This window comes from Jaculus jaculus, chromosome 5, assembly GCF_020740685.1.
Source record: "Jaculus jaculus isolate mJacJac1 chromosome 5, mJacJac1.mat.Y.cur, whole genome shotgun sequence".
Taxonomy (NCBI): Eukaryota; Metazoa; Chordata; class Mammalia; order Rodentia; family Dipodidae; genus Jaculus; species Jaculus jaculus.
Genome location: NC_059106.1, coordinates 130,977,938 through 130,999,460, shown reverse-complemented (window position 1 = coordinate 130,999,460; position 21,523 = coordinate 130,977,938). Strand labels below are relative to the sequence as shown.

Below are 21,523 nucleotides of genomic sequence, written 5' to 3'. Positions count from 1 at the left end.
TTATGGATGATAAATACAGTTATTGTTTTAATTTCAAATTTTCAAAATTCACTTATACTCATGGTAAGTTCACTATTATATTTGTCATGATTTTTCTCGATATTATAATGAAAAAATAAACATGAATTGGACATATAGACAGGATATTTGAAGTGGAAACATGGACATACAGTTAAATATATAGATTAAGACATATAGTAATAAATGATATAAATACTCAAAATACGATATGGAATTCATAAGTTTCTCATATCCTGGACAAATTACACTAACTGAATCCGCTTAAGGAAGAAGATGGCTTATCTTGAACCTACACTTTTGAGGGGAAAGCATGGCAGGAGACGGAAAGCCAGAAGCCTGAGTTACATTGTCACATGAGCAGAGAAGACAGTGACAGTGGGGCAAGAAAGAGAGAAGAGCAGAGAAAGAGAGGGATGGAGGGAGGAAAGGGGCAATTAAACAAGGCTGGACTCTTAACACCTTGAGTTTGCCCTCAATGAAACACTTCTTCCAGCAAGTCTCTACTTTCTAAAGATTCCACGGCCATCCCAAATAGCACCATTAGCTGGTAATGAAGAATTCAAACACATGAGGCTCTGGGGGATATTTTACACTCAAACAACCACAGACCACATACATTTAAGTGCTTGAGAAAAACATTTGCAAATCAGTAGAGAGCTTGGAACTTATTTATATTATATTTGAAATAAGACTTTAGAAGGAAAATATATTTTCCTTCTCAAGGTGTACACCAAAATATGTTAGATTAGCTTAACAGCTTGGATATATAAAAATAAATGTCATTAGTTTTTTGGAAACCGTGAAATATTATAGATTTTGAAATTACAGAAATATTTCAAAATATGTCAATTCCTTCCTTATAACTAATGAGCATGCTGGATCAATATAGTAGAGTAAAACAAAATTACACAGAATTTCCAATGGCCAGGGACCCATATAGAGTCCACACTACAGTGGAGAACTGCAAAATGAACATCTCCCAGGGTCGAACAAAAAGTGCTGATCTGTCTGTCTCATGTAAAACTCCCCCTGCCCCCAAACATTTATTAATAGAAAATAAGAAAACGTATTTTCCACCCATATTACTTAAACACCAAGTATTAGAGACTGTCTTTACCTATTCCCAAAAAGACCTAAAGATGGTACTACTTTGATTATTCCCCTCAGTTTGTGAGGGTGACCTTATTTCTATCTACTCTTTTGGTAGTTTGAAGGGAGTATTTCAAAAGCTTCCACTTATCCCTTATTACCTTAAAATCATTTACTTCCCAGTAAAAATAGCATGAGTTTGCTGCTCCTTAGGAGCCATGGACATTCCAACTATGGACATTGGTACCAAGGAAATTACCAATGGACACTTCCACAGCCTTGGTATACACATAATGGTATGTTTGGTGCAAAATTTCATTCATCATCTGGCCTCTGTCCATCCACAGCCTGATGAGCACACAATGCATTTCATGACCCATTGTTCAGGTTTGATGTCAATTCATATTCTAGTCAAACTTCATGAGAAAGATTTGTGAACTGCTAATCTTACAAATACATGTTTTTTTTTTTTTAATTTAATTTATTAGTTTTCATTTCAGTGAATACAGGCAGTTTGGTACCATTATTTAGGCTCATCTGTGATCTACCCCCTCCCATTAGACCCTCCTTGTTAATGAAAATGGGTCGTGCATTGTGGAGTTAGCCCCCAGTTATTAGTATGATAAATGTCTCTGCAAATCATGACCCAACATGTAACTCTGACATTCTTTCCGCCCCCTCTTCCTCAAGATTTCCCTGAGCCATGTTGGGTTCATTTTTGGTCTGCTTCAGTGCTGAGGTGTTGGGGGCCTCTGAGGCTTTGGCTCTCTGATTTGGTAGGAGTTGATTTTTCTCTGCGTTGATCTCCTTCCCCTTTGTGCTGGTATCCAGTTCACAGGAAAACATCACCCTTGCTTATTTCGCCAGTTGTCCTTAGTTTCAGTTGAGCCCCTTTTGAGGTATGTTGGGGCAGCTCTCTTCTTAGGATCTGCATCTATCTGGATAAGAGAAGCAGATTCTCCAACGGAGAGTAAGTTAGCACCCAGAAAATTGAGATAACACTTACTTTTTTGATAGACAGTTTGATAGGTGTAGGCCCTCTTATAACCCGTGATTGATGGTAGCTTGATATTGTAGAGTGGGCTTGTGTTTGGGTATGGTTCTGACTTGTTTCCCAGCTCCAGCTAAGGGTCTAGTACCACTGAGTGGATCAGTTAGCCAAATCAAGAGCAATTGATTCCTCACCATGGCTGTGTACCACTATTGCACTTGTGTGGGCATCACATCCGGTTATTTGTTGCTACTTAGGTTAAACAATGTGTTGCTTGGACAGATCTTGGTCATTTCCCCCAGTCGCCTATGTAGCGCCTTCTGGCACTAGACATGCTGACTGTCTGGGGACTGACTCTCTCCTGGCTTCCAGCCATGTCATTCCATTTTACGCGTCAGCTGCGTATGGAGTCTTCAGCAATAGGGTCTTGTCACTGGCCTTTGGTGGGTCATCAAGTACTCTGACAGAAGTCTGTCATTGTTTTGGGAAACCTTGTAGGTTTCTCTGATCAAAAGCTCATTGTGGATGGTAGGCCCAAGCTGGAAGTGGGGGTTACAGGTCAGTGTCCACTAAGAAATTGAGGAAAAAGATAACTAATATACAAGAGTTAGAGAGGAGAGAGATAGAGGGGAGAGTGGGAGAGGGAGGGAGGGAAGATGTAGGAGATTTAGGTCAGTCTTGATCCTACCCTCTCCAGTTTCTTGTGGTTCAGGTGTTTCCTGTAAGGGTCTAGTGAAAGTTCAGCCATTTGGTCTGTCTTTTAGGAAGTAGAATTTTATGGTACCATTGCCGTTTGGGTCCGGATTACTGTTTTCCACCCTTTGATTCCTTCCCCGCCCTCCCATCCACTTTATTGTCTAGTCCATGAGGTGCTTGGTGGGTATGTAAGGCATCTTGGGCAGATTCAGGTTAGGTGTTGCAGATGAGTGAGACTATGTGTCGCTTTTTTTTCTGTGATTGGGTAAGTTCGCTGAGAATGATCTGTTCCAGGTTCAACCATTTTTCCTCAAATTTCTTTATGTCGTTTTTTCTTACTGCTGTATAGAATTCCATTGTGTAGATATACCACATCTTTGTTATCCATTCTTCTAATGATGGACATCTGGGCTGATTCCAGCTTTTAGCTATTACGAATTGAGCTGCTACAAACATGGTTGAGCAAATCTCTCTGGCTTTTGGTTTGAAGGTTTTAGGGTACATGCCCAGTAATGGTATAACTGGGTCTGTTTTTATTTCTATAGTCAGCTTTTTCAGGAGTCTCCATATTGCTTTCCAAAGTGGTTGTACCATCCTGCATTCCCACCAACAGTGAATGAGTGTCCCTGCTTCTCCACATCCTCACCAGCATTTATTTTCATTTGACCTTTTGATGTTGGCCATCCTTATTGGGATAAGGTGGAATCCCATAGTTGTTTTAATTTGCATTTCTCTGATGATTAGGGATGATGAACATTTTCTTAGGTGTGTGTTTGCCATTTGTATCTCTTCCTCTGTGAATTGCCTGTTTAACTCTGTGCCCCATTTTGTGAGTGGGGTATTTGTCTTCTTATTGTTTAGACTTTTGAGTTCTTTGTAAATTCTAGAGATAAGGCCTCTATTAGTTGGATAACCTGCAAATATTTTCTCCCATTCTGTGGGTATTCTATTGGCTTTGCTTATTATATGCTTGCCTGTAAAGAAACTCTTCAGCTTCATATGATCCCAATGGTTGAGTGACTGTTTAAGAACTTGAGCCACTGGGGTTTTATTCAGGAAGTCTTTTTCCATTCCTATATCATGGAAGGTACTTCCTAAAATGGGGGTGAATTATTGGAAAATTTTATAGGCACTTGATGCTTTGGCTGAGTGCTTTCTCCAAGAGACTTAGTTTCCTTTTTGATTGATGGGCTATTATTATGCTATAACCCATCCATCTCATTCCAAGTTTACTGTGGTCAACTGGTGATAGATGCAGATTCTGACAGACACAAATTCCTGACAATTTAAATGCCTTTGAAGCCACATCAAACCCATATAGTGTTTTTGTTTGTTTGTATTGTTTTTGGTTCTTTTTTTCAAGGTAGGGTTTCACTCTAGTCCAGGCTGACCTGGAACTCACTATGTACTATCAGGGTTGCCTTGAACTCACATCGATCCTCCTACGTCTGCCTCCCAAGTGCTAGAATTAAAGGAGTGTGGCACCATGCCCAGATTCCTATGTAGTTTTAAATCTAGGTTTCTTACAAAGAATGAATACTAACATCTTTTTTCTTGTACTGATATGTAAACTCCTTCAAGAAAAGTTTTCCTACTGTGTACCACTTCTAACAGTCAACCTTGACTGAGAGAGGACAGTCTGAAGTGACATTTTCAATAAAGCCACTGTTTCCTTCATATATGCACTCTTAGTGAAGTATGTGTGCACTGAACCATCTTGTGGGACACAGGACAAATGACTTGTTCTCTGCTCTGACAAGATAAAGCTTTTCTAACTTGTCTACCTCTTTATGCCTTCTGACTCCACCAAAATTTGATAAAAAAATAATTCTTAAATTTTCACCTCATTTACTTTACACAATTTCATTATGTACAAGTTCTAGAAAATATCATGGCAATGTTTCTGGGCCACATGAGAGTCCTTTTGCCATTACGACAAATCTCAAGTCATGAAGGCATTCTTGCATAGCCCTGAGCCTGTCCTTATTCCACACCTTATATTCAACCTCTCTCTTCGGGCACAGCACTTCCAGGGATCATTCCCTCACAGGTTACTTAGAATTGAAGTACTGTTCATAAGAAAGCCATAGTGTCCAAGGACTGCATCTTCTGTTTAGCCTGTGCTACACTGAAAATGGCCCTAATAATTGGATTAGATAATCAGTAGATAGGGCCAAATTTTGGGGAAGAAAAGCATCACCATTCATCTGTACCATGGATAAAGCATCTACATGGTCTCTAGGCAAGAGAAAGGTATTGTTTCCCTAAGTCTTAAGATCTAATTTCTTCTCTATAACAGTTCTGAATTTAGCATGAGACTTGCTGCATTTATGCACTGAGTCGTTTTTTAGTTTGTCACCCTACTATTGAATTCTGACTACTTGTCCATCATTTCACCTTAAGAAATGGGAGTAACTAAGTGCTATTTGGAGCCTCATAGCTGCATGGTCTTCCCTTACCTGATTGTTGGTTGACTACATTACAACTTTTTCTTTCTTGAAAGGCTTATACAGAAATGAACAAATATAAGACAACTACCTAGTATTTAAAATCAATATTGGTCCCATTGCTTTCCAAGTGACAGCATTATTTCCTAGATCATGCATGCTTTACCACTCTAATCCACCATTTCTTCCTCTTCCAATAGCCCTTGTGAACACCTGATTGATGAGTAATGGGTCTAATTACCAATTTAATCCTGTCCAATTTATTTTGAGTCATTACTATAGTAAGTACTCTTGGATTGAGGGTTTTCATAAAGCAAAACTTCAAGGCAAGCACTTTACATTCCTAAGTAGCAAAAGTGAAGAGGTAGGAAAGTAACATGTAGGAGGAAAAAAATAATACACTGATGAGGTTCTTTTCATGTCAGGAACCTTATCTTAATTTTCTTGGGCTCTTTTTGAAACTGTCCTGTATGTACCTCAGAATTACACTGAGATAGAACAAAGAGCCTCTGTGGATGAATTCCTCACCTTCTACGCACTGTTGTTGAGAGTTTCCTGTGGCACTGCTAATACTGACACTTAGGGGTTATATCTGAGCATATCATAGAAGCTTTCTTTACTCTTAGGCGGACAAGGAGTCCATAGGGACTTCTTCATAGGGACACAGGAAATCCATCACAATCTCATTGAAATCAGATGGGCAGTCAGGGAACTAACCTTGGTGGCAGAAGCTAAAAGTGATGATTATATTGATTTCATTATAAAAATAGCCTTTGGTTCACCGTTTGTGCAGGGAAAAATTCACATATCTTAACAAGGCATACACAACCACTTTACATTAACCCACTTGTTAAGCTTTACATAAGAGAAAATCCACTCCCTAAATAGCTGTCTATTTCCATAAAGTTCCTTGGTGTCCACAAATGTCTGCTCTTACATAACTTCCTAATATTGCATCTCTTCTCTTCTCTGCCTGACATATGTTAAATTTTGCCACGTTTTCTGTCTGGAATAAACTTTAAATTCATGATGTGGCAGCCAAACCCTCCACACTTGATGACTTTCTTGCTTCTTCATTGCAGCATTGCTTTCTAAAAATGTCCTCAAAACATTGTACTTATAGCTTCAGCAAAATGGTACATGTTGAAATCTGAGTATGCTTGTGCATTGCTAGGCATATGGCACATTGCATCACTTAAATCTTGGCATCTCTAATACTAGTTGTCGATTAGCTAACAGGTGAGTCAATAATGGAATAAAAATGAGATTTGGGGGCTTGGGTAATGGTTTAGCAGTTAAGGCACTTGCCTGTTAAGCCTAAGGACCCAAGTTTGATTCTTCACTACCTAAGGAAGCCAGATGCACAAGGTAACACATATGTCTGGATTTCGTTTGCAGTGGTTAGAGGCCCTGGCAAACTCATTCTTTCTCTCTATTTATCTGCCTCTTTAATTCTCTCTGTGTGTCTCTCAAATAAATAAATAAATAAATAAACATTTTTTAAAAAAAATTGTATTATTTTGTTTAAAACATTTTATTTACTTATTTGAGAGACAGAGAGAGTTGAAGAGGCAAAGAGAGAGAATGGATGAACCAGGGCCTCTAGCCACTACAAACTAACTCCAGATGCATGTGCATCTCTTGTGCTTCTGGCTTATGTGGGTCCTGGGAAATCAAAGAAGGGTCCTTAGACTTCTCAGGCAAACTCTGTAACCTCTAAGCCATTTCCCCAGCCCAAATAAAACATTTTTTGAATGAGAATTTTATCTTTCAGAATTTTTCTATAACAAACAGCTATGCAAATTCATGGATGATTAAAAGTATATTAAAACTGATTTAGAAATATGATATTTTATATATACCTAGATACTTAATTAGGCATTGTTAATTAGGAATAACTTACCTGTAATAATTGTGATCAAATGATATTTTATGGACCATTTTAAGGAAAACACTGATTCATTCAAATAGACAAAGTAGATATGTAGAATGACATTATGCAATTGCTTTATAATATTTTTAAAAATTAAGGAGTATTTGCATCATGAAGCAATAGCTACTCAAGACAGCTGTGAGAAGTGGATTATACTACTCAAGCTCATGAAGAAATTCATATAAATAATCCGACTGATAACATTTTTATTAAATATTTAAAAATTCAACACCTGAAACCTGTGGATCAATAGTATAAAGGTGAAATCCAGTGGCTGAAAAACAGAGTTTCTTTCCTGGAAAGTTAACAATGATTGACAGCTAAATTAAAAAAAATTGTACTAAATTATGGAATCTTCAATAAAATGCGAAGCTATGACTATGTGAGTTGAAGTCTTCAGTCAGTTATGTTTTCTTAAAAGCCATACATATATCACTATATCCTCTTTTACCATCACCTCTCCCCTTCCTCTCATCTCACCCTCACCTTTTCCTCACTGAATTCCCTCATGGTTTTCTTTTCCTTCCTTCCCTTATTAGGGTCCATGCATAATTCACTAGAGACTGAGATCTAATGTAAAGCATACCAATAGCTCTAACCATAAAACTAATAAATGGGAAGGGAACTTCCCAGATCTATTCCTATGTATGTGATTTATGGTTTATTTCTCCTCCACAGAATTCAAGATTTGATGACTTTGTGGGATAATGTGTAATGGTTGAAAAATAAATTGTCGTAATTCTTTTTGAATATGAAGCACAATCATGGAGCATAAATAAAATCTTAGGGTACAAATAAATAATGAATTTAATGAATTGGTGCATCTTTTTAGATTATCAACACATCAAGCATTCTCAAAAGAAGGAAGTGACTAATTAAATTTCAGTAATCTTTCTGAACAAATTTTTGTAAGATATATTTCTCTCATATGCTACTGCTCAACTTTGAAAAACATGTCAAAATAAGAGAAACAAAAATCTTAAGATTTCAAAGAATAGAAGTACCACAAGTCACATTCTTGTAGTAATTATTTTAAAACAGATAACCATATTTTAAAACCAATGTTCTAAAATATTTTACCTAAAATACAATTCAAAACAAAAATTGATGCAATTTAGGGAGATAAAAGTAGCCAAAATCTCAGTCACAGGAAAGTTAATGAATTGCATCCAATAGACAAATCAGTTGGAAAAAAAAATTAAAAAGTCCTAAAATGCTTTAAAAGTGACAAAAAGGAATTTTAATTAAAAGTGGTGTTAATACAGTAAGATTAAATTGAATGTTAATAATAAATAGGGTACAAACCATCTCCTAAAAATTACCAGTAATGCTGACAAACATAAGAGAAGTATACTTAACATTAGGAATAAAACAGCAGATGCAGGCGTGGATAAGAAAAATGTCCCATATACATAGAATGTGTTAAATTTTATTCTAGTATTTGTGAAATATATTATGTTACCTGAACAATATTCTAGAAAAATTCTAAAATAAATATAACTCAAAGTAATGGGAGAATGATTAAACACAATCACAGAAACTATTTTCAAAGTTCTATAGGATGAAAGAGGCCAGTGAGCTTGAAGGAAAAAGACCCACTCCTACGGAACTGATGATAGTGCTCATTGCCCCAAGTGTCACTGGAAAAAGTGGAAAGTTGAAACATTTATCTTTTTATTCTGAACTATCCCACTTAGAAGTAACTCCACAGATATTCTGTACAAATCTAGGAGAATATATGTTCATAAATGTTTCTTTCATTATTATTTGTAATAAAAATTAGAAATATTAATAAAATAGATATGAATAAATTGGGTCAATTTTTATTGACAATGTTACACATGTATACGACGTATTTTGCTCAAAATCCTCTCCCATTACCTTTTCTTGACCCCTCTTTGTGATTCCCCTTCCCCTCAATCCTGTCTTTCCAAGTAGTCTCTCTTTTACTTTAATGTTTTCCTTTTTTCCTTGTTTATATGACCCTCTGAGTTGTAATTAGGATTGTTTGCATGGGCACAGATGGAAAATTACTTACCAGAGCATGTGGGTCCTACCAGAGGGGAGTTCACTACATAAAATGTCCCTCACTCCTCTTGCCATTAGTCGCTATCTATAACTCCTCGGGGAGGGATGGGGGCCTCCTGGCTTCCTCCATCATCTGTGGAGTAATAATGGACTTGGTATCCCACAGTCTCTGTGAGGCCATGACTGTAATGGCTATACAATTCCGGGTTGACAGCGTTCCACAGTTCTTCTCCCCATCCTCTGACTCTTTCATTTTTCTCTGTGGCAGAGGTTTCTCATGCAGCAATTGTCACTGAACTATCATTTACTCTCAGTGCTTTAATGAAGGTTGAGTCTCCTCAGTCTTTACTGCTGTCTGTGAACATTAGCATCTATACTGATGGTAAGAATGGTTCTCAGTTATGGGCATCAACATTCATATTTTAGAGGGCAATTTAAATGGTTCAGCGTATCCATTTAGTCAAACAACAATTAGTGGATTCCCTCCTAGGGACTGTAACAATTGTGGCTGTAAGATTTTGACTAAGTGACCAGGCATGTATTCTCACCCACAGAGCAGATCTCAAATCCAATCAGAGAGCAATTTGTCACCCATGCATTTAAGCAATTTCTCATAGGTGGGGGAAAAAATGATCCCACAAAAACCTATTTAAAGGGGTGAGGAATGAGGTTTACTTTAACCTACAGTTGCAGTTTACCATCAAGCATTAGGGAAGGCACAGAGGTAAGACCTTGAGGTATGTGATCACATGCAGCACAGTGAAGGAGAGAGAGAGATGAATACTGCTGCTCAGCAAGCACGCTCCTTTCTATATTAGATAGGACCCCAACTATCAAATGGTGTGGCCTACAATTAAAGGTGGGTCTTTCCACCTCTATTAACCTAAGAAAAATAATTCAGCACAGGCATGCCCAGGGACTAACAATATAGGCAATCACTCACCTAGATGCTGTCAAGTTCATCATCAATATAAATCATCACACCACATATCAGTCATGCCACTGTTGCACAAGTATGTATATCCTGCTTAGCTGATCTGTTGTCTATCTCGCAGGGTCCACTCCTCGGTAAAACTGTTGAGGACTCTTCAGCCCCAGTAGGCTACAAAGCACCTTCCATCACTATTCAGCTAACTAGCAGGGTGTATACCTCCAGTTCATTTCCAGCTTGGTTTCTCAGTATCTTGTAACTGAAGCAAGTTTTCTCTTCAACAATTGCATCTTACTGTCTAGTTCTGGTGGGCAGTCAAGGGTATTGGGAATAGTCAGCTTTGTTTGGGGATTTCAGGGGGTGCTGAACAATAACTCATTGAGAGGTAACCTACTTCCAACAGTGGGATTTTATTGTCATATCCTAGGGCTGGCTTCTGGAAACAACATTATCCACTCATGCATGGTTTAAACTTTTTTAAATTATATTTTCTGTTATCTAATGCAGAATTAAGTTTCAATTTGGCTTTTGCATACCTCTTTAAGTTTGGTTAGCTTTCCTTATTCTCCTCCATGCTGTACCCCTATCCTAACCTTTCCATTTCCAGTATTCTGCCTCTCTATATTTATATCACATCTGCTCCTTTATACTCTCCCTTTAAGCCCTCCTCCGTACTCCCTTTAGGGCCCATTTCTAGGTTCCAGGCCTCTTACTAATTCTCATCCCTACTTATATACATATCTCAAAATTCAAAGGTAGGACCTCAAACACTTTTTATAATGTTTTCTCTACCATACATGACAAATTATAAAATAAAAGACAAAACCTGTTCCTGATAATTTTTAGCTAGTGCTTGAAGTTTGGATTTGTTATGGACACTGTGATAACATCTTACGTTTTAATAGTCTCAGAGAATTCAGCTTAATGGTGTTTATCCTGTTCCTTTAAATTTAGTTGTTTCTGAGGGTCAAAAAAGTCAATGACTTGAGGAACAGTCTGCTCCCCAGCTAACTGTTTTTGATCTTCCTTGTTTGGAATGCAAGCAAGGACCTGGATTACTTTTGAACCAATTCATACCAATTTCACAACCTTGTGCTCTGGCATGTCTAAGGGAAGTGGTTTATTAGACAGAAAAAACAACACTCTCAGCTAATCATTTAAGACTTATCCATAAACTACATTTGGTGAAATTGGGTGTGCACTTTCTAAGTTTCTCAAACCACTTTAAAATTAATCAAATAAAGTGTGTCTAACTCTGGCTCTCAGAGATCTAGCAGTTGCAAAGGAAAGCTATTCATGCCCTCACATATATAAAGTACAGTAAAATAAAAAATACCCCCATCTTAATTTTTGTTTCAAAATAAATTCAAACTTAGCAAAGTTGCAAAAATAAAAATATTTGACTACCCATCTACTTTTCTCCACATCCATCTTTGTTAACCGTTCTCACCATTCTCTTTATCTTTTTCTCTCCTTCCTCACATAGGTTGGGGTAGCTGGTCTGCTTGAATATATTGATTAGAGTGGAGGCAATGCAGAGAAGCAGGGGCATTCCTGAGCACAAACATGATCTTTCAGGACAACTGTTCTGGGATTCTTTGCATACTCTCTCAGAGAGTAGAGGATTTTTATTTTTTTGCAAGAGTAAAAGAAACTGCTTCTTCTTGCAAAGAATCCAGAGGCCTCCACTTAGAAGTTCACCCAATCAGAAATCAGATATCCCCATTGACATTTTCATGTGTCATTCCTTGTCAATTAGCATGTTGTCTTGGCACAAGAGGCCCTCTGTGGTTAAACAATCTATGTAGCTCTGTTACTGCTATACCTGGATAGCAGACCTCTGGATAATGGAGGAAGACCATTGTTATGGAGGCATTCTTTTTTTTATATTTTTTTTATAGTGAAACAATCTAAATCTGTCATTTTATTTTTAAAAGTCATTTGAAACTGTAAATCAAAGGCACCCAAGTCATTGTTAAGATTTATTGTCCCTCCCATGTGATTTAAGTATTATCTTATAAAAGTACCTGGCAGTTAAAGCTCCACCTCTTGCTTATACCTTATCAAAACTGGTGAGTTCCTTAGTAGGCACAGGTGATTAGCACAGAGCTTCCGTCGGTCACTCTGCCCCCTCCCCTTCCTTGTTTGTAGTGATCACTTTTCTACTTTATACTTCTATGAAATCAACTTAAGCTTCCATATATGCATGAGAATATGTATCATTTGTCTTCCTGTGCCTTGCTTACTTCATTTGACATAGGGTTTATTTTTAGAGCAGTTTTAAGTTGAAAGCCAAAATCAGTGGAAAGTGGAGAGATATTGTATATACCCAGTTTCCTATATACACACAGCCTTGGTACCATCAACATCCTGCATTAAGTAATAAATTAGCTAAAAATATCTAGACTTGTATCAGTACCTCATTACTATGTTAAATCTGTAATACATCTTATACCTGTTACTGGTGCTATACATGATATGAGCTTCACAAAAGTAAACTGATATTTGTCCAACATTATAGCATTATTCAAGATTGTTTTAATGGCATGGAAATCCTCCATATTTTCCTGAATTGTTTTCCTCTTCCTTTTAATATTTGTAATCCACAGATCCTTATAGAGCCTTACAGCTTTGTATATAGTAGATTGTCACAGATATATATGGAATCACAATCAGTGGTCCTTTATTGGATCTATTTCTTTCAATTAATAATATGCAGTTGCACTTTCCATGTCTTTTTATGTGGCATGGTAGCTTATATCTTTTCAACATTGAATAATGTTCCATTATTTGAATGTGTCACTGTTTACTTGTCCACTCATCCAAATATTGACAATCATAATTAAAGCTGCTATGAACAAATTTATACCAGTTTTTTCCCCCCCTGTGGTCATGTTCTTAACCAAACTACATGGTTGATAAATCAAATATAAAAAATATATTTAGCTATATAAGAAATTTCCAGGTTGTCTTCTACTATAGCTGTACATTTTGTATCTCTACAAGCAACGAAGGAGGTTTTCTTTATGATTCCCCGTTTTCTGCATGCATTTTCATATTTTATGCTTGAATTTTGCTCTTTATCTTCTCTTTAGAGGGCACTTTCTTAATAGAGAGTATCTTTCAATTCTGGTTAGAGTGATAAATTCCTTGTCATCAAAATCTAGTTCCATTTGATTAGGGCTCCCATCACATTTTCTCTTTCCTATAATGTTTTACCATAAGCAACAAGAAGAAACTGTACTGTATTTTCTCATTTCACTGGCATTCCTTAGCTAAATATTCAAGTTCATTGCTTACATATTTTGCTTTTAACATGTCCATAGTGTGCATTTCAGCAGTGTTTTCCGGATTTAAAAAAAAAAAGTTTGCTATATAAAATAGCTTCTTTCTCTATAAACTAGGGCACATAAAGCAGAAAGGAGACTAGAGGTAGACTTTTATGGTTAGATATCCTAATGAGTTAAAAATTATTCATAATCTTATGCAGAGGTGTAGAAGGGTATAAGAAGAGAATCTAATCCTTAAGAAAGATATCTTTGTAGTTTTATATGGGGTTACTAATGCTAAAACTTCAGATTTCTACATTATGAGTTGAACCAACTTTTGTTCTTAGAATTTTTATTGAAAACTTTTAGTGTATGAACCTACCGCAAATTGGTCATATTCTCATCTGGTAATCATCTTTTGTATCCCCTCCTTTGTCTCCATTCCACTGAGGATCCTGCTTAGTGGAGTTATCTGTATTAACAGTAGAGTTATTAATGCACCAATTAGTTCCTCTGGGGAGAAAAATGTCACAATATGCCTTCCCACCCTCTGGTTCTTACATTCTTTCCACCCCTGCTTCATCAATATTCCATTAGCCTTTTAGGGCATGTTATAAGTCTCCTTTAATATTGAGAAGCAGAAGCTTATGTCTGCTTTGATGAGTGTTGAGCTTCTCAATGACCACTGCCATCTTCACTGAGAAGGTTCTCAGGCTATCAGTGAGAGGAGCACTCATATTCAATCTTCTACTTCCTCTGTAATGTCCCTGAAGTGCTGGCAGAAGTGAGAGAGGTGATTCATCCCAGGCTAGGGGGTACGGTTTGTTTTGTTGTCATTTTTTATGGGTTTTAAGTCTCGCAGGTATTCACTGTCATCTGTCAAAAACAGATTTTCTGACCAAGAGTGAGAGCTACATTGATTAAAGGAGACTAACATTCAAAAGGATTTTTGATGGCTATAGCCTTTCCATTAAGCCAAAGAGCAGTGAGAACTTTCCACTAGGGGCTATGACCTTCCAAGCCATAGGCTGTTGACTTGGTTATCAGCATCAGGCATAAACTTCCTCTCATTTTACTAGCCTCATGTCCCCCTCAAAGAGCACGTGTTTACTCCATAACTTATATGCCAGTATTGCAACCTGGGGTACAGCTTCCCTGGTACATGATTTTGTGTCTTTCAGGATCCACTTCTTGTTCATGGTATGGAGAATGTTTATCCTCTAGCAACTTGCATAGCACTTTTCAGTACTATGAGAACTAGCCATCAGGGACATGGCTTCCATATCAATTCTGCTCAATTTATCAATGTCCTGTGATTAAGGTCTATGGTGTCTTCAAAACTAGGGTCTATAGCAGACAGAAGCTGAGAAAAGCTATGCTACATGCAGCTCCATGGGAAAAAAGAGAAGTTATCAGTAGAGATTAACAACAGTGGACACTGAAAGCCTTTAGTTTGGCCAGCCAGGCCAAATGAGTGTAGTAATGACATGTCTGTTATGAGGGAAATCAACTGCTCTCTCGTTGTACTGGAGGCCCCCACTCCTCAAAAGGAATACATGCCTGCCACAGAAAACCTATGATGAAAGCCATGAGCCCTAGAGATGTAATACCTGCTGATAATCTGGCTAGATGCATATATTATGCTCTCCAAACCGGCCAGTGAGCACTTCTCTTAATGTTTATACCCATATATTAACGCTACTCTCACTTTTGGTTAGAGAAGCTTCTCTTTTCAGATGGTGGTGACCTCTGGGATGACTCAAAAGGCACCATAGTGCTGAGAAGAAGTGACAGAGGAGTGCTCAGCACCAAAACATCTCTATGACACCCTCCAAGGTCAGGGTTTATTGAAGAAGAGATGGCAGAAAGAATGTAAGAGCCAAAGGAGGGGAATGACTCCTTACATTGCATTATTCCAGACACAAAATGGCCTGGTTATCCATGAATTCACAGTTCCTGGCACTACCTACACAAGATCATCATAATAGGAGGAAAAGATGATGACCTCAAAATAAAACAGACTGATTGAGAGGGGGAGAGGATATTATGGAGAGTGGAATTTCAAAGGTGAAAATGGGGGAGGGACTTATCATGGTTTACTATCTATAAATATGGAAGCTGTCAATAATAAAAAATTTTAAATAAAAAATAAGGTGTAGTGCTGGTGGGTAACCAGGTGCTTTGTCAAAAGCCTGCATTGGTTTTGGGATCTCTATGACCAATATTGCACAGTGGGTGTAACCTTACTCTAGTACTGGAATCAACCAGCAACAGATTAGGAAAACAACTCCTGAAGGTATATATATATATAATTTTTTTTTCAAGGTAGGGTATCATTCTAGCCCAGGCTGATCTAAAATTCATTATGTAGTCTCAGGCTGGCTTCAATCTTTCAGTGATCCTCCTACCTCTGTCTCCTGAGTGCTTTTTAATGCTTTGAAAAAAATCATAAACTTTAAAAGACAAAGTCTTTATTTATAAAAAATCCAAATGGTCATGAAGAAACTGGCAATAAAAGCAGAGGATACATTTCTTATGAGAAATAAGTCCAATTTTATGTTACAAAGTAATATAAACATATTACAGTTAATTTTTTGTTTTATATATAACAAGTTATGTACTGTTATCCCCTCAAACCAACTCCTGTTACCCTGGGTTCCCTCCTTAGTGGGGTTATGGTAATCACTGTGGAGTCCTGAAGGTCTCAGTCAGCCCCTATGGGATAGGAGGGGACCATGCCTAAGGGTATTCCCATCTGTTGTGTAGCTCTTACAATCTTTCCACCCCATTATGCAATATTTCCTGAGAAATTCCAGGCCTATTGGCAGTCTGATTTAATGTTACTTGAAGTGTCTGGATTTCTGCTTTCACAGGTTTTAATTATTCTACGTGTCTGTCACCACAAACCTGGGACCAGTTTTCAGGCTATCACTAAGAGAAAGATTTATGATTGCTTCCTTTGCACTTTCTACTAGGCCCTGGCACATGTGGTAGAGGTGAAAATCTCATGGTGAGCAGTCAGATATCTTCTTGTCTTACAAATGGGTCTTGGCTCTCCTCCATTTTCCCTGCCATCTGTAAAATAAAATAGGTTCTCCAAACAAAAGTGAGAGCAATTTGGGTTAAAGCAGGCTATGCAAAGTTGTTTACGAGATTGTTGGGGTGCCAGCCTACTCTTTCCTGGTCATGGTATTCTGACATGGTTTCCAGTGCCAGATATGAGTTCCCTCCCACCAAGTGGTCTCCTGTCCAATCAGAGACTAGTTGGTGACACGTAGAGGTTACATGCCGCTATTGCACAAGTGTGTACTTCTTGTCTGGCTGGTTGATTTCATCGTCTGCAGGGTCCCCTGCTTACTCATGCTGTTCATGACTATTGTCCTCCGGAAGCTCAAATAGGACTCTTCAGAACTATGAGGGATACCCGAGAGGGAGCTAGTTGCCCTTTCATTTATCCCATGGGGTTCTGATGTCCTATGACCACAGCTAGGATGTCTTCAGCAATAGGGTCTTACCTTTTAACTCTGGCAGGTATTTAAGTGTTTTGGCAATGGCCTACATAAATTTTATTCTTAAATTGGTAATAGAATAAAAATGTACTTTCCAATTCAGTAACATAAGCATTGACTGTCCAAATTGACAGAGAAATGGGTTGAAGGTTTTGTGCTATAGCCTGAGTTTAAATAAAATAGAGTTCTATGTAAGATTATCTTATGTAGAAGTACAATACTAGAAAGCAAAACAAAATAAATTCAGTTACTAGACACACTATTAATTTGAGTAAATGCAGCTGATTATTGATATCTAAGCCACAAAGAAGTTGATAAGCTATATGCTGTATAGTGCATGCTGGGAAGGGGGGAGGTGGGTAAGGAGTCATTGCCAGTTTTTTTCTCATTTGTCTGTGTTTCACCCAAGAACTGGTGAATCTCAGTTTAGTTTCATAGGCTCTGAACTCAGTTCAAGAGTTCCCCAAGCCTTTCAATCAACAGTGGAAGCCTTAAGACAGGACGCAAAAGTCATGGCAAGGCACAAGGCAAATTTCTACTTAATCAAATTTGGTACCAATCCAGAGGCAGAAAATAGACACCCAGAAATCATGAGGCATCACATAATAAATAATATTTTAAGTCTCAGATGTTCAAATCCCAACTTTAGGGACTAACTATAATAAAAATTATAAATATTTTGGTGATATTTTACATATAGCACAGTCAAACATCTTTACTCATTTCTATCTCTTCAAATTGTAAAAAATCAAATGGAGACATTGTTCTGTTTAAATATTAATCATCAATCGTTTTGCTACTGAACAGAGATAATTCATATTTATGATGAATTATACAAAAGTAGTAGCTGACAGATTTCTGAAATTCATGTATTTTCCATTTAGATGTATATCACCAAGCTTTCTTGACATCTTCATAAAGATTTGAGGAAAAAGTGGTCTGAAAATTCATGAAATAGAAAGTAGGATGAGATTTAATCCTAAAAGTCAAGCAATGAGTGGGTGATTATGCAAATACTTGGTCTGTATGAAAGATATTCACACACCCACCTGAAAAATCTGTTGATGTTCAAATTAGTCCCCATATTTCCCATACCCAACCTTTCCTTTATGAGATATTACACACTCTTTGCTGACTATTCCATATGGAGTACTTTTGCATCCATGATTTCTACTTAATTCTTTTACTTCCCAAGTGTTTCAAAGCAGCTTCTTTTCAGAAATATTGAAACAGCACTGCAGATGCCATGAACTGGTAGAAAACACGTGTGAAGATTTCAATACAAAAATATTATGATGAGCCAGGCATGGTGGCACATGCCTTTTAATCCCTAGTGCATCTATTTTCTTTCACTATCTACCTCTTTCTCAAATAAATAAATAAATAAATAAATAAGATAGTAAAAAATAAGGTCAACATATTCCCTGATGAGGAGGGTCCCTGAGGAGCGGGGAGAAGAGGGAGGAGGCTAATGATTGCACCAACATGACTGTATACACTGTGTATATACCTAATAAAAAAAAAAATAAGGTCAGGCATGATGAAGCATGCCTTTAATCCTGGCACTCAAGAGACAGAGATAGAAGGATTACTGTGAATTCAAGGCCAGCCTGCGACTTCATGGTGAATTCCAGGTCAGTGTGGGCTAGAGTGAGGCCCTTGCTTGCAAAACCAAAATTAAATTGTATGATGATATAACTCTCTTTATATGTAACATATATGACTTTATTCTGCACAAGCTACATGTCAGAAGCATACTAGATCAAAAACCCAGATGAACACACTTGTGTGTTTCTACAGTGTCAGACTACTTTGAATAGCAATAAATTCACAAGGTTTGGAAATTTTATTGGCAACAATTTTGTGAATACTTCTGCTCTCCTTGATAGCCCCAGCCAAGGAAAACACAGGTTCTTTTATTCTAACCCTACTTATCAGTATTAACTATGAAATCACATATTACATTTCATTTGGTAAATATATCTAAATATATGTAGATAATAGAATGATTAGAAAGGATAGGATTAAAAGAGAAAAAATCTTTCACAGAGGTCTGATAATAGAATGATTCGATCTGTTTAATGTGCTCTTCTTTTAGAAGTCCATATGAGGCAGTTACACTTTTATTTGGCCTGGTATGTCCAATAAGGTCTCTAGGCTACTTTTTAAGTATGATTACAAAATGCCCAAACACCCCTATAGTCCCAGTTTACACCAATAAATTCATATTGGTACCCTTTCTATTCCCTGAAGCAAATCCTTCAGTGGCCCGTGCTGTGCGTTTACTAGTGGATAGATGGTGCCACTCACCCCACCCAGCAGCACAGTTACCTTCCACCACAAAACGGAGTAAAACGCAGCTTACAAACTTCTCACAGCAAGGCCCAGCGCGGAAAACCACTACTTCAAACACCATGGAGTAACAAGACATACAGCACAGCTTCATCTCAACACTTAGTCTGGGAAACCCTACAGTATTCATTGTGTATTTATTTACTTATGAGACCCTCTCACAGGGCAGCAAGATGTTAAAATTTCTTATTCTAGAGCTCCTTGGGCTTATTTGGTGTTAGGGTAATGGGGAATGAGCCTCTTGCTACTAAGGTTATCCCAGCTCCTTCGGCTGTAAAATGCCACTGTTGAATAATAATATTTTGCTTCTTATGGTCGAGAGCCAAGTGACAGAGTTACTGGATTTCCAAGATGTTAGAGACCCTTTTCGCCAAGATGGCGCCGAAAGCGAAGAAGGAAGCTCCTGCCCCTCCCAAAGCTGAAGCCAAAGCAAAGGCCCTGAAAGCCAAGAAGGCCGTGCTGAAAGGCGTCCACAGCCACAAAAAGAAAAAGATCCGCACGTCACCCACCTTTCGGCGACCCAAGACATTGCGCCTCCTGAGGCAGCCTAAATACCCTCGGAAGAGCGCCCCCAGGAGAAACAAGCTTGACCACTATGCCATCATCAAGTTCCCCCGACCACGGAGTCGGCCATGAAGAAGATAGAAGACAACAACACCCTAGTGTTCATTGTGGATGTTAAGGCTAACAAGCATCAGATCAAACAGGCTGTGAAGAAACTCTATGACATTGATGTGGCCAAAGTCAACACCCTGATCAGGCCTGATGGAGAGAAGAAGGCCTATGTTCGGCTGGCTCCCGATTATGATGCTTTGGATGTTGCCAATAAAATTGGGATCATCTAAACTGGATCCAGCTGGTTAATTCTAAATACACCTTTTTTTTCACTATTAAAAAAAAAAAGATGTTAGAGACAGCCTCCACATGCTTGGGGTTGCCCCCTTCCAATCACTTTTCTGTGTGTTCAAGTTCCTGTTGCCACTATGCCTACAAACCTAATTGCTGCTGCTTTGTGATGAGGTCTCTCTTACTCCCCTAAAACTGGTCTCTTTTATTTTCTTCCCTTTCACCTTTGGCCATGCTTCTTCATTTCTTACCCATAGAACTTAGTGGGATTTTTCTTTAGTTAAAATCCAAACTAGTTGTTAATTTTTTCCAAGCAGTAGGAATTGAGAAACATGATATATCCTGTATCTTTCCTATAAAAATATTTGTGAGCTAAATTTACTAGTCAGCTGTAGTAACTATTGCCAATTTGAGCTTCCCACATTTTTCTTCTTTCCCTTGCCACAGCCTCTTCCCTCAAATTATTTTCTTATTTATTTTTATTAATGTGCTTTTTAGTAATAGGTACTTCTAATCTTTCTGTACCTGTATGTGGCAACATGCAGGAAGGGGTACTTCAAGACATTTAAGAAATGACAACATGCCTTTTAAATATTCAGAGAGACTTTAAGAAATTCTTTGGTAAATTCTTCTGAAATCTGAATGATCACCTCTTCTACATTCTATTTGATAATATTTGGGGTTTATGCCTGGCATATATTCATGAGTGATTTATATAACATGTACATGTGTGTATGTATGTGTGTGAGTGTGTATCTATCAACTGATATAAATATACATAACACATATGTATGTATGTATATATGTGTATAGATACATATATATGGGTGTATATATATACACATATATATATGTACATATGTGTATATATGGTCAAATTCTGGGCTTGCACAAGTCCATTTTTCTCTTAATAAATTTCAAAATATAAGATGAAACATTTTTATTGAAAATAGTATCAGCCAAGTATGGTGGCACATGCCTTTAATGCTAGCACTGGGGAAGCAGAGGTAGGAAGATCACTTTGAGTTTGAGGTCAGCCTGGAACTGTAGAGTGAGTTCCAGGTCAGCTTGGGCAGAGTAAGACTCTGCTTCTAAACAAAAACAAAAACAAAAACAAAAACAAAAACAAAAACATAGTAAGTCTGAAACAACCAAGCAATTATCCAAGAGAATGTACTCCAAAATCCTGAGCCCCAAAATCTCATGGAAGTAAGACAAAGATTTTCATAGTCATATAGGCAGATCTAGTAATGGCAGGAAAAGAAAGCCTCCCATTGAAATGTATTTCTTTTACAGAATAAACTCTGAGATATTGGCCAACCCAACAATTTATTTGCTAGTTGACCCTTATCCAATTAATCATTTTTACTTTTCTGTTCTTATTCACAGATATTGCCAGTCATGGTAATTA

The 21,523-nt window shown here is 37.6% G+C and overlaps 1 pseudogene; it reads left to right on the top strand.

The window, feature by feature from the left end:
* Positions 1–19,628: 19,628 nt before the first annotated feature.
* On the top strand, positions 19,629–20,157 carry LOC123460822 (annotated as a pseudogene).
* The last annotated feature ends 1,366 nt before the right edge of the window (positions 20,158–21,523 follow it).